This window comes from Bombina bombina, chromosome 7 (assembly GCF_027579735.1).
Source record: "Bombina bombina isolate aBomBom1 chromosome 7, aBomBom1.pri, whole genome shotgun sequence".
Lineage (NCBI taxonomy): Eukaryota > Metazoa > Chordata > Amphibia > Anura > Bombinatoridae > Bombina > Bombina bombina.
In genome coordinates this window covers 207,622,217-207,634,709 of record NC_069505.1, presented here as the reverse complement: position 1 = coordinate 207,634,709, position 12,493 = coordinate 207,622,217, and the positions used below count along the sequence as shown (strand labels likewise).

Below are 12,493 nucleotides of genomic sequence, written 5' to 3'. Positions count from 1 at the left end.
GATTAAAATCCTCTACTATGTCCTATATTTCTATATTTTGTGCAATGTGAAGGGTTTCATCTCTCTTTTCACCTCCCCATAATTTTAAACGTTGTTGGGGCTTGATGCCCCTGAAGGCTTGCCGGAAACAGAAGTTATGAAGCAGCGGTCTAAAGACCGCGGCTCCATAACCTGTCCGCCTGCTCTGAGGCGGCTGACAGAAATCAACCCGATCGAATACGATCGGGTTGATTGACACCCCCTGATAGCGGCTAGATTGGCCGCAAATCTGCAGGGGGCGGTATTGCACCAGCAGTTCACAAGAACTGCTGGTGCAATGATAAATGCAGAGAGCGTATGCTGTCGGCATTTATTGATGTGCAGCGGACATGATCCACAAATATCAGATCAAGTCCGTTCGCACTATCATAAATAGGCCCCAAGGGCTCAAAGATATGAGATCTCGGTTGTTAGAAAAAAAAAAGGAAGGCAAATGGCTTTAACATTGAGACACATACATATATATATATATAAATATATACAGGTGGCCCTCGTTTTACAACGGTTCAATTTACACTGTTTCAGAATAACAACCTTTTTTTCCAGTCATGTGACTGCTATTGAAAAGCATTGAGAAGCAGTGCATTTATTAAAATAGCCAGTAGGTGGAGCTGTCCGCTTGTGTTGCAGCAAAGCCAAGCAAGCTGAAATTAATTTGTTTAACCAGACCTGAGCTATCGAGCAGATTTCAAAGGAACAAGATCTTCCTGTCTATAAATCAGTCCAGATTGGAATGCATAAAAAGAACTGTTTGCAGAAAAATGCAAGTGAAGCCTGTGTTGTGTGATTATTGTATTAGGTTTATAATGCTATTTAGCGAATGTTTTTGTTTATTTAACTTAGTTTAATTATATATTCTGTGTTGTGTGATTATTTTATAAGGTTTATAATGCTGTTTAGCATTTAAAGTCTTCATTTCAAAGCTTTAAAAATATTGTATTAGGTGTTACTTATGACAATTTTGAGAGGGGCCTGGAACCTATCTCCCTCACTTCCCATTGACTTACATTATAAACTGGGTTTCAATTTACAACGGTTTCAATTTACAACCATTCCTTCTGGAACCTAACCCCGGCGTAAACTGAGGGCTACCTGTATATATATATATATATATATATATATATATATATATATATATGTTTATATATGTGTGCACATATAGTAATGTATTTATATGTGTATATATGTATTTACAGTCATATATACACATATGAAAACATTAATATATATGCACACATATATAGACATATATATAAGTGCATTATATCATGATAAAACATATTTAGGCAATATTCATAGTTAATAAAGATTTTAAGTATGTATTTACTGTAAATATTTCACATTTTATAATGCGAATATGCTATGTTGTTTGCGCGATGGGTGTTTATTTGTTTTTTCAACATTTTTTTTCTCTCCATTGACTTCTATATGGAATGCAAAAAGGCGATGGCGTTTGCGCAATCTCCAGTATTATTTTTTTTTTTCCACTTTTGTATCTCCATTGATCTCTATAGGGGAATACATGCTTAAAGCCTCAAAGAAAAAGAATATATTTCATAGCGCAATACTGTATGATTTATAAAATGTCTTTGACAATAACTTTATGGTACTCACACACTCCAGAGCTTAAATCCAGCTCTGAGATATTATAGCGTTGTTTATAACTCAAAGGCAATGCAGGATCAGTTTCTTGGATGATTTATTTAAAAAGTATATACAGATACACTATATTTAAAACAAAGTAACAATGCTTTTCAGTCACTCAGGGTTCTAACACTATGAAATATATTTTTTCTTTGAGGAAAAGATCTTTTAAGAACTGCATTTGAACTCTCCTGCTTCTAATTCTCATTGTTGCTTTGTTGGAGATTGCTCCCTTTTTTATATAAATATTTTTAAGCAATAAGGTCTGTTTATTCACTTTTTATTTTGTATCTTATTTGCTTTTTGAATCCCACATTCACCTTGTTTTGTGCTTACTATTTTTTTATTTGTATCTTTATTTAAAAAGCAAGAATGTAAAGCTTAGGAGCCCATTTTATGTTAAGCACTCTGGATAGCGCTTGCTAATTGGTGACTACATTCAGCCAACCAATAAGCAAGCATAACCCAGGTTCTAAACCAAATATGGGCTCCTAAGTTTTACAGTCATGGTTTTTAAATAAAGATTTTGGATTAAGAATCCCTTTAAGTTAGGTTTTTCGTGCTCTGTGGGTTAACACTAGGGCAAAATAAGTTTTTTTGGAATACAAACGCAACCCCACAAGCGCAAAAATGAAAATCCTAGCGGAGTTTTCGATTACTCAAAAAAAGGCCCACTATAAAAAAATAAATCATGGGAATGAAGCAAATTTGATTAGAGAAATAAATTGGAATCTTTTTAAAAATGGTATTCTCTGTCTGAATCACAAAAGTAAATTTTTGAGTTTTATATCCCTTTAAAGGGACACTGAACCCAAATTTTTTCTTTCGTTATTCAGATAGAGCATGCAATTTTAAGCAACTTTCTAATTCACTCCTATTATCAATTTTTCTTCGTTCACTTGCTATCTTAATTTGCAAAAGAAGGTATCTAAGCTTATTTTTTGTTCAGGACTCTGGACAGCACTTTTTTTATTGGTGGATGAATTTATCCACCAATCAGCAAGAATAACCCAGGTTATTTACCAAAAATGGGCCGGCATCTAAACTTACATTCTTGCATTTCAAATAAAGATACCAAAAGAATGAAGAAAAATTGATAATATGAGTAAATTAGAAAGTTGCTTAAAATTGCATGCTCTATCTGAATCACAAAAGAAAAAAAATTGGGTTTAGTGTCCCTTTAAGGGTCTCCCTGGACTTGTTACTGGAGTAGATAAGGCCTGTTACTGTCATTTTGTTGGCAAACAGTATTGTTTTGTAGCATCTTATCACCTCTGCTGATACCAATTAAGGACAGAAAAGTAGCAGGTTTGAGAAGTCAGTAATATGTATAACCAGTTCTCAGAGTTGGAAAGCCCACAATTTTTACAGTTAAATTACTAAAAAAAAACAATAAAAGTATACTGCAAACAATTTTATGAAATAATTTTGGGCCAAATTACAATTGGAGCCGTATTTAATGCTCTCCCCACTCGCACGCTAACTCTGCTAGATGATTTTTGCGTGAGTTGTGTAGAGCTCATATTACAAGTTTTTGCTTGCACACTATCGGCTAGATTTAGAGTTTTGTCGGTAACGACCCGCGTAGCTAACGCTGGCTTTTTTCTGGCCGCACCTTTAAAATAACTCTGGTATTGAGAGTCCACAGAATGGCTGCGTTAGGCTCCAAAAAAGGAGCGTAAAGCATATTTAACGCAACTTCAACTCTCGATACCAGAGTTGCTTACGGACGCGGCCAGCCTCAAAAACGTGCTCGTGCACGATTCCCCCATAGAAAACAATGGGGCTGTTTGAGCTGAAAAAAACCTAACACCTGCAAAAAAGCTGCGTTCAGCTCCTAACGCAGCCCCATTGTTGTCTATGGGGAAACACTTCCTACGTCTGCACCTAACACCCTAACATGAACCCCGAGTCTAAACACCCCTAACCTTACACTTATTAACCCCTAATCTGCCGCCCCCGCTATCGCTGACCCCTGCATATTATTTTTAACCCCTAATCTGCCGCTCCGTAAACCGCCGCTACTTACATTATCCCTATGTACCCCTAATCTGCTGCCCCAAACACCGCCGACCCCTATATTATATTTATTAACCCCTAATCTGCCCCCCACAACGTCGCCTCCACCTGCCTACACTTATTAACCCCTAATCTGCCGAGCGGACCGCACCGCTATTATTATAAAGTTATTAACCCCTAATCCGCCTCACTAACCCTATAATAAATAGTATTAACCCCTAATCTGCCCTCCCTAACATCGCCGACACCTAACTTAAATTATTAACCCCTAATCTGCCGACTGGAGCTCACCGCCATTCTAATAAATGTATTAACCCCTAAAGCTAAGTCTAACCCTAACACTAACACCCCCCTAAATTAAATATAATTTTAATCTAACAAAATTAATTAACTCTTATTAAATAAATTATTCCTATTTAAAGCTGAATACTTACCTGTAAAATAAATCCTAATATAGCTACAATATAAATTATATTTATATTATAGCTATTTTAGGATTTATATTTATTTTACAGGTAACTTTGTATTTATTTTAACCAGGTACAATAGCTATTAAATAGTTAAGAACTATTTAATAGCTAAAATAGTTAAAATAATTACAAATTTACCTGTAAAATAAATCCTAACCTAAGTTACAATTAAACCTAACACTACACTATCAATAAATAAATTAAATAAAATACCTATAATTATCTACAATTAAACCTAACACTACACTATCAATAAAAAAATTAAATACAATTCCTACAAATAAATACAATGAAATAAACTAACTAAAGTACAAAAAATAAAAAAGAACTGTTACAAAAAATAAAAAAATATTTACAAACATTAGAAATATATTACAACAATTTTAAACTAATTACACCTACTCTAAGCCCCCTAATAAAATAACAAAGCCCCCCAAAATAAAAAAAATGCCCTACCCTATTCTAAATCACTAAAGTTCAAAGCTCTTTTACCTTACCAGCCCTGAACAGGGCCCTTTGCGGGGCATGCCCCAAGAAGTTCAGCTCTTTTGCCTGTAAAAAAAAACATACAATACCCCCCCCAACATTACAACCCACCACCCACATACCACTAATCTAACCCAAACCCCCCTTAAATAAACCTAACACTAAGCCCCTGAAGATCTCTCTACCTTGAGTCGTCTTCACCCAGCCGAGCCAAATTCTTCATCCAAGCGGAGCAAGAAGAGGTCCTCCATCCAGTAGAAGTCTTCATCCAAGCGGGGCAGAAGAGGTCTTCCATCCGATTGAAGTCTTCATCCAAGCGGGATCTTCTATCGTCATCCATCCGGAGCGGAGTGGCAGCATCCTGAAGACCTCCGACGCGGAACATCCATCCTGGCCGACGACTGAACGACGAATGACGGTTCCTTTAAATGACGTCATCCAAGATGGCGTCCCTCGAATTCCGATTGGCTGATAGGATTCTATCAGCCAATCGGAATTAAGGTAGGAATATTCTGATTGGCTGATGGAATCAGCCAATCAGAATCAAGTTCAATCCGATTGGCTGATTCAATCAGCCAATCGGATTGAACTTGATTTTGATTGGCTGATTCCATCAGCCAATCAGAATATTCCTACCTTAATTCCGATTGGCTGATAGAATCCTATCAGCCAATCGGAATTCAAGGGACGCCATCTTGGATGACGTCATTTAAAGGAACCGTCATTCGTCGTCTAGTCGTCGGAGAAGAAGGATGGATCCGCGATGGAGGTCTTCAAGATGGAGCCGGTCCTCATCGGATGAAGATAGAAGATGCCGCTTGGAAGATGATGGTTGCCGGTCCGGATCTACTCTTCTTCCCGGATAGGATGAAGACTTTGGAGCCTCTTCTGGACTTCTTCAGCCGTCGGATGATGGATGTCTAGCCCCCGCTTGGGCTTAGATGAAGATTTTGGAGCCAGGACCGATCGGTGATACCCGGTGAGGTGAAGATAAGGTAGGAAGATCTTCAGGGGCTTAGTGTTAGGTTTATTTAAGGGAGGTTTGAGTTAGATTAGGGGTATGTGGGTGGTGGGTTGTTATGTTGGGGGGGTAGTGTATGTTTTTTTTACAGGCAAAAGAGCAGAATTCTTTGGGGCATGCCCCGCAAAGGGCCCTGTTCAGGGCTGGTAAGGTAAAAGAGCTTTGAACTTTAGTAATTTAGAATAGGGTAGGGCATTTTTTATTTTGGGGGGCTTTGTTATTTTATTAGGGGGCTTAGAGTAGGTGTAATTAGTTTAAAATTGTTGTAATATTTTTCTTATGTTTGTAAATATTTTTTTATTTTTTGTAACTTAGTTCTTTTTTATTTTTTGTACTTTAGTTAGTTTATTTCATTGTAGTTATTTGTAGGTATTGTATTTAATTAATTTATTGATAGTGTAGTGTTAGGTTTAATTGTAGGTAATTGTAGGTATTGTATTTAATTAATTTATTGATAGTGTAGTGTTAGGTTTAATTGTAACTTAGGTTAGGATTTATTTTACAGGTAAATTTGTAATTATTTTAACTATTTTAGCTATTAAATAGTTCTTAACTATTTAATAGCTATTGTACCTGTTTAAAATAAATACAAAGTTACCTGTAAAATAAATATTAATCCTAAAATAGCTATAATATAATTATAATTTATATTGTAGCTATATTAGGATTTATTTTACAGGTAAGTATTTAGCTTTAAATAGGAATAATGTATTTAATAAGAGTTAATTAATTTCGTTAGATTTAAATTATATTTAACTTAGGGGGGTGTTAGTGTTAGGGTTAGACTTAGCTTTAGGGGTTAATACATTTATTAGAATAGCGGCGAGATTCGGTCAGCAGATTAGGGGTTAATAATTGAAGTTAGGTGTCGGCGATGTTAGGGAGGGCATATTAGGGGTTAATAAATATAATATAGGGGTCGGCGGTGTTAGGGGCAGCAGATTAGGGGTACATAGCTATTATGTAGGTGGCGGCTCTTTGCGGTCGGCAGATTAGGGGTTAATTATTGTAGATAGGTGGCAGCGACGTTGTGGGGGGCAGGTTAGGGGTTAATAAATATAATATAGGGGTCAGCGATGTTAGGGCAGCAGATTAGGGGTACATAGCTATAATGTAGCTGGCGGCGGCGTGCGGACGGCAGATTAGGGGTTAATAAGTGTAGGTAGCTGTCGGCGACATTGTGGGGGGCAGATTAGGGGTTAATAAATATAATATAGGGGTCGGCGGTGTTAGGGGCAGCAGATTAGGGGTACATAAGGATAACGTAGGTGGCGGTCGGCAGATTAGAGGTTAAAAAAATTGAATCGAGTGTCGGCGATGTGGGGGGACCTCGGTTTAGGGGTACATAGGTAGTTTATGGGTGTTAGTGTACTTTAGGGCACAGTAGTTAAGAGCTTTATGAACCGGCGTTAGCCCAGAAAGCTCTTAACTACTGACTTTTTTCTGCGGCTGGAGTTTTGTCGTTAGATTTCTAACGCTCACTTCAGACACGACTCTAAATACCGGAGTTAGAAAGATCCCATTGAAAAGATAGGATACGCAAATGACGTAAGGGGATCTGCGGTATGGAAAAGTCACGGCTGAAAAGTGAGCGTTAGACCCTTTTTTGACTGACTCCAAATACCGGCGGTAGCCTAAAACCAGCGTTAGGAGCCTCTAACGCTGGTTTTCACGGCTACCGCCAAACTCCAAATCTAGGCCTATGTGCGCAAAAAGCCAAACTTTGAATATTATGCACGGATTCCTCCATAGAAGTCAAAGAAGAAAAAAAAGTGGAAAAAAACTAAAACCCACTCCCGTGCAAACGTGATTGCAAACCTGATTGCATATGTGCACTAACCCGACATGAAAATATAAATATATTTTACATTCCAATGTTCTGCACATAACAGCATATGTTCTATTTATTCATAAATACATATTTCTACATATACTGTATCTGATGGTATTTTGGTACAATATATATATATATATATATATATATATATATATATATATGATTATATATAGGTATAGATATATACAGATATATATATAGGAATAGCTATTCTAAAAAAACTTACAACATATTCCCTTATGTGCAGAACATTGAAATGTGAAATATTTACAGTAAATACACAGTATAACACTTTATTAAATATGAATATTGCATAAATATGTTTTTACATGTTTTCATCTACTTAACTGCAAAATGTACTTTTATATATGTCTATATGTGTGTACATACGTATTTATGTGTTTATATGTGTATATATCTCTGTAAATACATATATACACACATAAATACATATGTACACACATATAAATACATATGTACACATATAAACATGTATATATATATATATATATATATATAAAACACAGAGAAAGTCAAGCACTCACTTACAATCTCTCATTTAAGATTAAAAGAAAAACTGGAAGAGTTAGTTACCGCATCTGGCCAAATAGGACAAGCCCAGGTACCACGTCAAGGTCTCTTCCAAAACCTGGGTCCCTAATACAGCCATACAATGCAAGCTCTCATTCAAACAAACCGGGAACAAGGTCAGGGTTTACAGACTTATGTAATCACCCATGACATATACAAAACATGGAAGGGGCTTGCACTCTCAGACTGGACTGGGTACACATCCCATGGCCCTGTAACATGCTCAGCCCTGGGTGCTATAGCACTCTCAGGAAGCTGTACTGTCTCCAGAGTCACAGGCAGTTAACCCCAGACAAGCCTGGGTTCAAGGCCCATAGAGATAATTACAAAATACATACAAAACAACACACAGAGAAAGTCCAGCACTCACTTACAAGCTTTCGGTTAAGATTAAAAGCAAAACTGGAACAGTTAGTTACCGCATCTGGCCAAATGGGACAAGCCCAGGTACCACGTCAAGGTCTCTTCCAAAACCTGGGTCCCTTATACAACCATACAATGCAAGCTCTCAATCAAACAAACTGGGAACAAGTCAGGGTTCACAGACTTATGTAATCACCCAAGACATATACAAAACACAGAAGGGGGCTGCACTCTCAGACTTGACTGGGTACACATCCCATGACCCTGCAACATGCTCAGCCCTGGGTGCTATAACACTCTCTGGAAGCTGTGCTGTCTCCAGAGCCACAGGCAGTTAACCCCAGACAAGCCTGGGTGCCAGGCCCATAGGGAAAATTAAAAATACATTAATACAACACACAGAGAAAGTCCAGCACTCACTTACAAACTCTCATCTAAAACTGGAAGAGTTAGTTACCGCATCTGGCCAAATGGGACAAGCCCAGGTACGATGTCAATGTCTCTTCCAAAACCTGGGTCCCTAATTGCATTGTATGGCTGTATTAGGGACCCAGGTTTTGGAAGAGACCTTGACGTGGTACCTGGGCTTGTCCCATTTGGCTAGATGCGGTAACTAACTCTTCCAGTTTTGCTTTTAATCTTAGCTGAGAGCTTGTAAGTGAGTGCTGGACTTTCTTTGTGTGTTTTATTAATGTATTTTTAATTTTCCCTATGGGCCTGGCACCCAGGCTTGTCTGGGGTTAACTGCCTGTGGCTCTGGAGACAGCACAGCTTCCAGAGAGTGTTATAGCACCCAGGGCGAGCATGTTGCAGGGTCATGGGATGTGTACCCAGTCAAGTCTGAGAGTGCAGCCCCCTTCTGTGTTTTGTATATGTCTTGGGTGATTACATAAGTCTGTGAACCCTGACATGTTCCCAGTTTGTTTGATTGAGAGCTTGCAGTGTATGGTTGTATAAGGGACCCAGGTTTTGGAAGAGACCTTGACGTGGTACCTGGGCTTGTCCCATTTGGCCAGATGCGGTAACTAACTGTTCCAGTTTTGCTTTTAATCTTAACCGAAAGCTTGTAAGTGAGTGCTGGACTTTCTCTGTGTGTTGTTTTGTATGTATTTTGTAATTATCTCTATGGGCCTTGAACCCAGGCTTGTCTGGGGTTAACTGCCTGTGACTCTGGAGACAGTACAGCTTCCTGAGAGTGCTATAGCACCCAGGGCTGAGCATGTTACGGGCCATGGGATGTGTACCCAGTCAGTCTGAGAGTGCAAGCCCCTTCCATGTTTTGTATTATGTCATGGGTGATTACATAAGTCTGTAAACCCTGACCTTGTTCCCGGTTTGTTTGAATGAGAGCTTGCAATTGTATGGCAGTATTAGGGACCCAGGTTTTGGAAGAGACCTTGACGTGGTACCTGGGCTTGTCCTACTTTGGCCAGATGCGGTAACTAACTCTTCCAGTTTTTCTTTTAATCTTAAATGAGAGATTGTAACGTGAGTGCTTGACTTTCTCTGTGTTTTATATATATATATATATCTAGTATAATCTGTTTTAATGTGTACATATGTATTTTATAGTGTGTACATATGTATTTATGTGTGTATATATGTATTTACAGAGATATATACACATATAAACACATAAATCGTATGTACACACATATAGACATATATAAAAGTACATTTTGCAGTTAAGTAGATGAAAACATGTAAAAACATATTTTATGCAATATTCATATTTAATAAAGTGTTTATACTGTGTATTTACTGTAAAATATTTCACATTTCAATGTTCTGCACATAAGGGAATATGTTGTAAGTTTTTTTAGAATAGCTATTCCTATATATATATCTGTATATATCTAAACCTATATATAAATCATATATATATATAATATATATATATATATATATATATTATTGTACCCAAAATACCATCAGATACAGTATATGTAGAAATATGATATTTATGAATAAATAGAACATATGTGTTATGTGCAGAACATTGGAATGTAAAATATATTTATATTTTCATGTCGGGTTAGTGCACATATGCAATCAGGTTTGCAATCACGTTTGCACGGGAGTGGGTTTTAGTTTTTTTCCACTTTTTTTTCTTCTTTGACTTCTATGGAGGAATCCGTGCATAATATTCAAAGTTTGGCTTTTTTGCGCACATAGGCCTAGATTTGGAGTTTGGCGGTAGCCGTGAAAACCAGCGTTAGAGGCTCCTAACGCTGGTTTTAGGCTACCGCCGGTATTTGGAGTCAGTCAAAAAAGGGTCCTAACGGCTCACTTTTCAGCCGTGACTTTTCCATACCGCAGATCCCCTTACGTCATTTGCGTATCCTATCTTTTCAATGGGATCTTTCTAACTCCGGTATTTACGAGTCGTGTCTGAAGTGAGCGTTAGAAATCTAACGACAAAACTCCAGCCGCAGAAAAAAGTCAGTAGTTAAGAGCTTTCTGGGCTAACGCCGGTTCATAAAGCTCTTAACTACTGTGCCCTAAAGTACACTAACACCCATAAACTACCTATGTACCCCTAAACCGAGGTCCCCCCACATCGCCGACACTCGATTCAAATTTTTTTAACCTCTAATCTGCCGACCGCCACCTACGTTATCCTTATGTACCCCTAATCTGCTGCCCCTAACACGCCGACCCCTATATTATATTTATTAACCCCTAATCTGCCCCCACAATGTCGCCGACAGCTACCTACACTTATTAACCCTAATCTGCCGTCCGCACGCCGCCGCCAGCTACATTATAGCTATGTACCCCTAATCTGCTGCCCTAACATCGCTGACCACCTATATTATAATTATTAACCCCTAACCTGCCCCCCCACAACGTCGCTGCCACCTATCTACAATAATTAACCCCTAATCTGCCGACCGCAAAGAGCCGCCACCTACATAATAGCTATGTACCCCTAATCTGCTGCCCCTAACACCGCCGACCCCTATATTATATTTATTAACCCCCTAATATGCCCCCCATCCCTAACATCGCCCCTGACACCTAACTTCAATTATTAACCCCTAATCTGCTGACCGAATCTCGCCGCTATTCTAATAAATGTATTAACCCCTAAAGCTAAGTCTAACCCTAACACTAACACCCCCCTAAGTTAAATATAATTTAATCTAACGAAATTAATTAACTCTTATTAAATAATTTATTCTATTTAAAGGCCTAAATACTTACCTGTAAAATAAATCCTAATATAGCTACATATAAATTATTAATTATATTATAGCTATTTTAGGATTAATATTTATTTTACAGGTAACTTTGTATTTATTTTAAAACAGGTACAATAGCTATTAAATAGTTAAGAACTATTTAATAGCTAAATAGTTAAAATAATTACAAATTTACCTGTAAAATAAATCCTACCTAAGTTACAATTAAACCTAACACTACACTATCAATAAATTAATTAAATACAATACCTACAATTACCTACAATTAAACCTAACACTACACTATCAATAAATTAATTAAATACAATACCTACAAATAACTACAATGAAATAAACTAACTAAAGTACAAAAAATAAAAAGAACTAAGTTACAAAAAATAAAAAAATATTTACAAACATAAGAAAAATAATACAACAATTTTAAACTAATTACACCTACCTCTAAGCCCCCTAATAAAATAACAAAGCCCCCCAAAATAAAAAATGCCCTACCCTATTCTAAATTACTAAAGTTCAAAGCTCTTTTACCTTACCAGCCCTGAACAGGCCCTTTGCGGGGCATGCCCCAAAGAATTCTGCTCTTTTGCCTGTAAAAAAAACATACACTACCCCCCCCAACATAACAACCCACCACCCACATACCCCTAATCTAACTCAAACCTCCCTTAAATAAACCTAACACTAAGCCCCTGAAGATCTTCCTACCTTATCTTCACCTCACCGGGTATCACCGAACGGTCCTGGCTCCAAAATCTTCATCTAAGCCCAAGCGGGGGCTAGACATCCATCATCGACGGCTGAAGAAGTCCAGGAAGAG

General features: G+C 37.6%; 1 protein-coding gene across 1 annotated transcript in view; it reads right to left on the bottom strand.

Moving 5' to 3' along the window:
• Window positions 1-12,493, bottom strand: part of IRAG1 (inositol 1,4,5-triphosphate receptor associated 1) — a 306,114-nt gene that overhangs the window by 212,178 nt on the left and 81,443 nt on the right. The gene's annotated exons all lie outside the window — the stretch shown is intronic.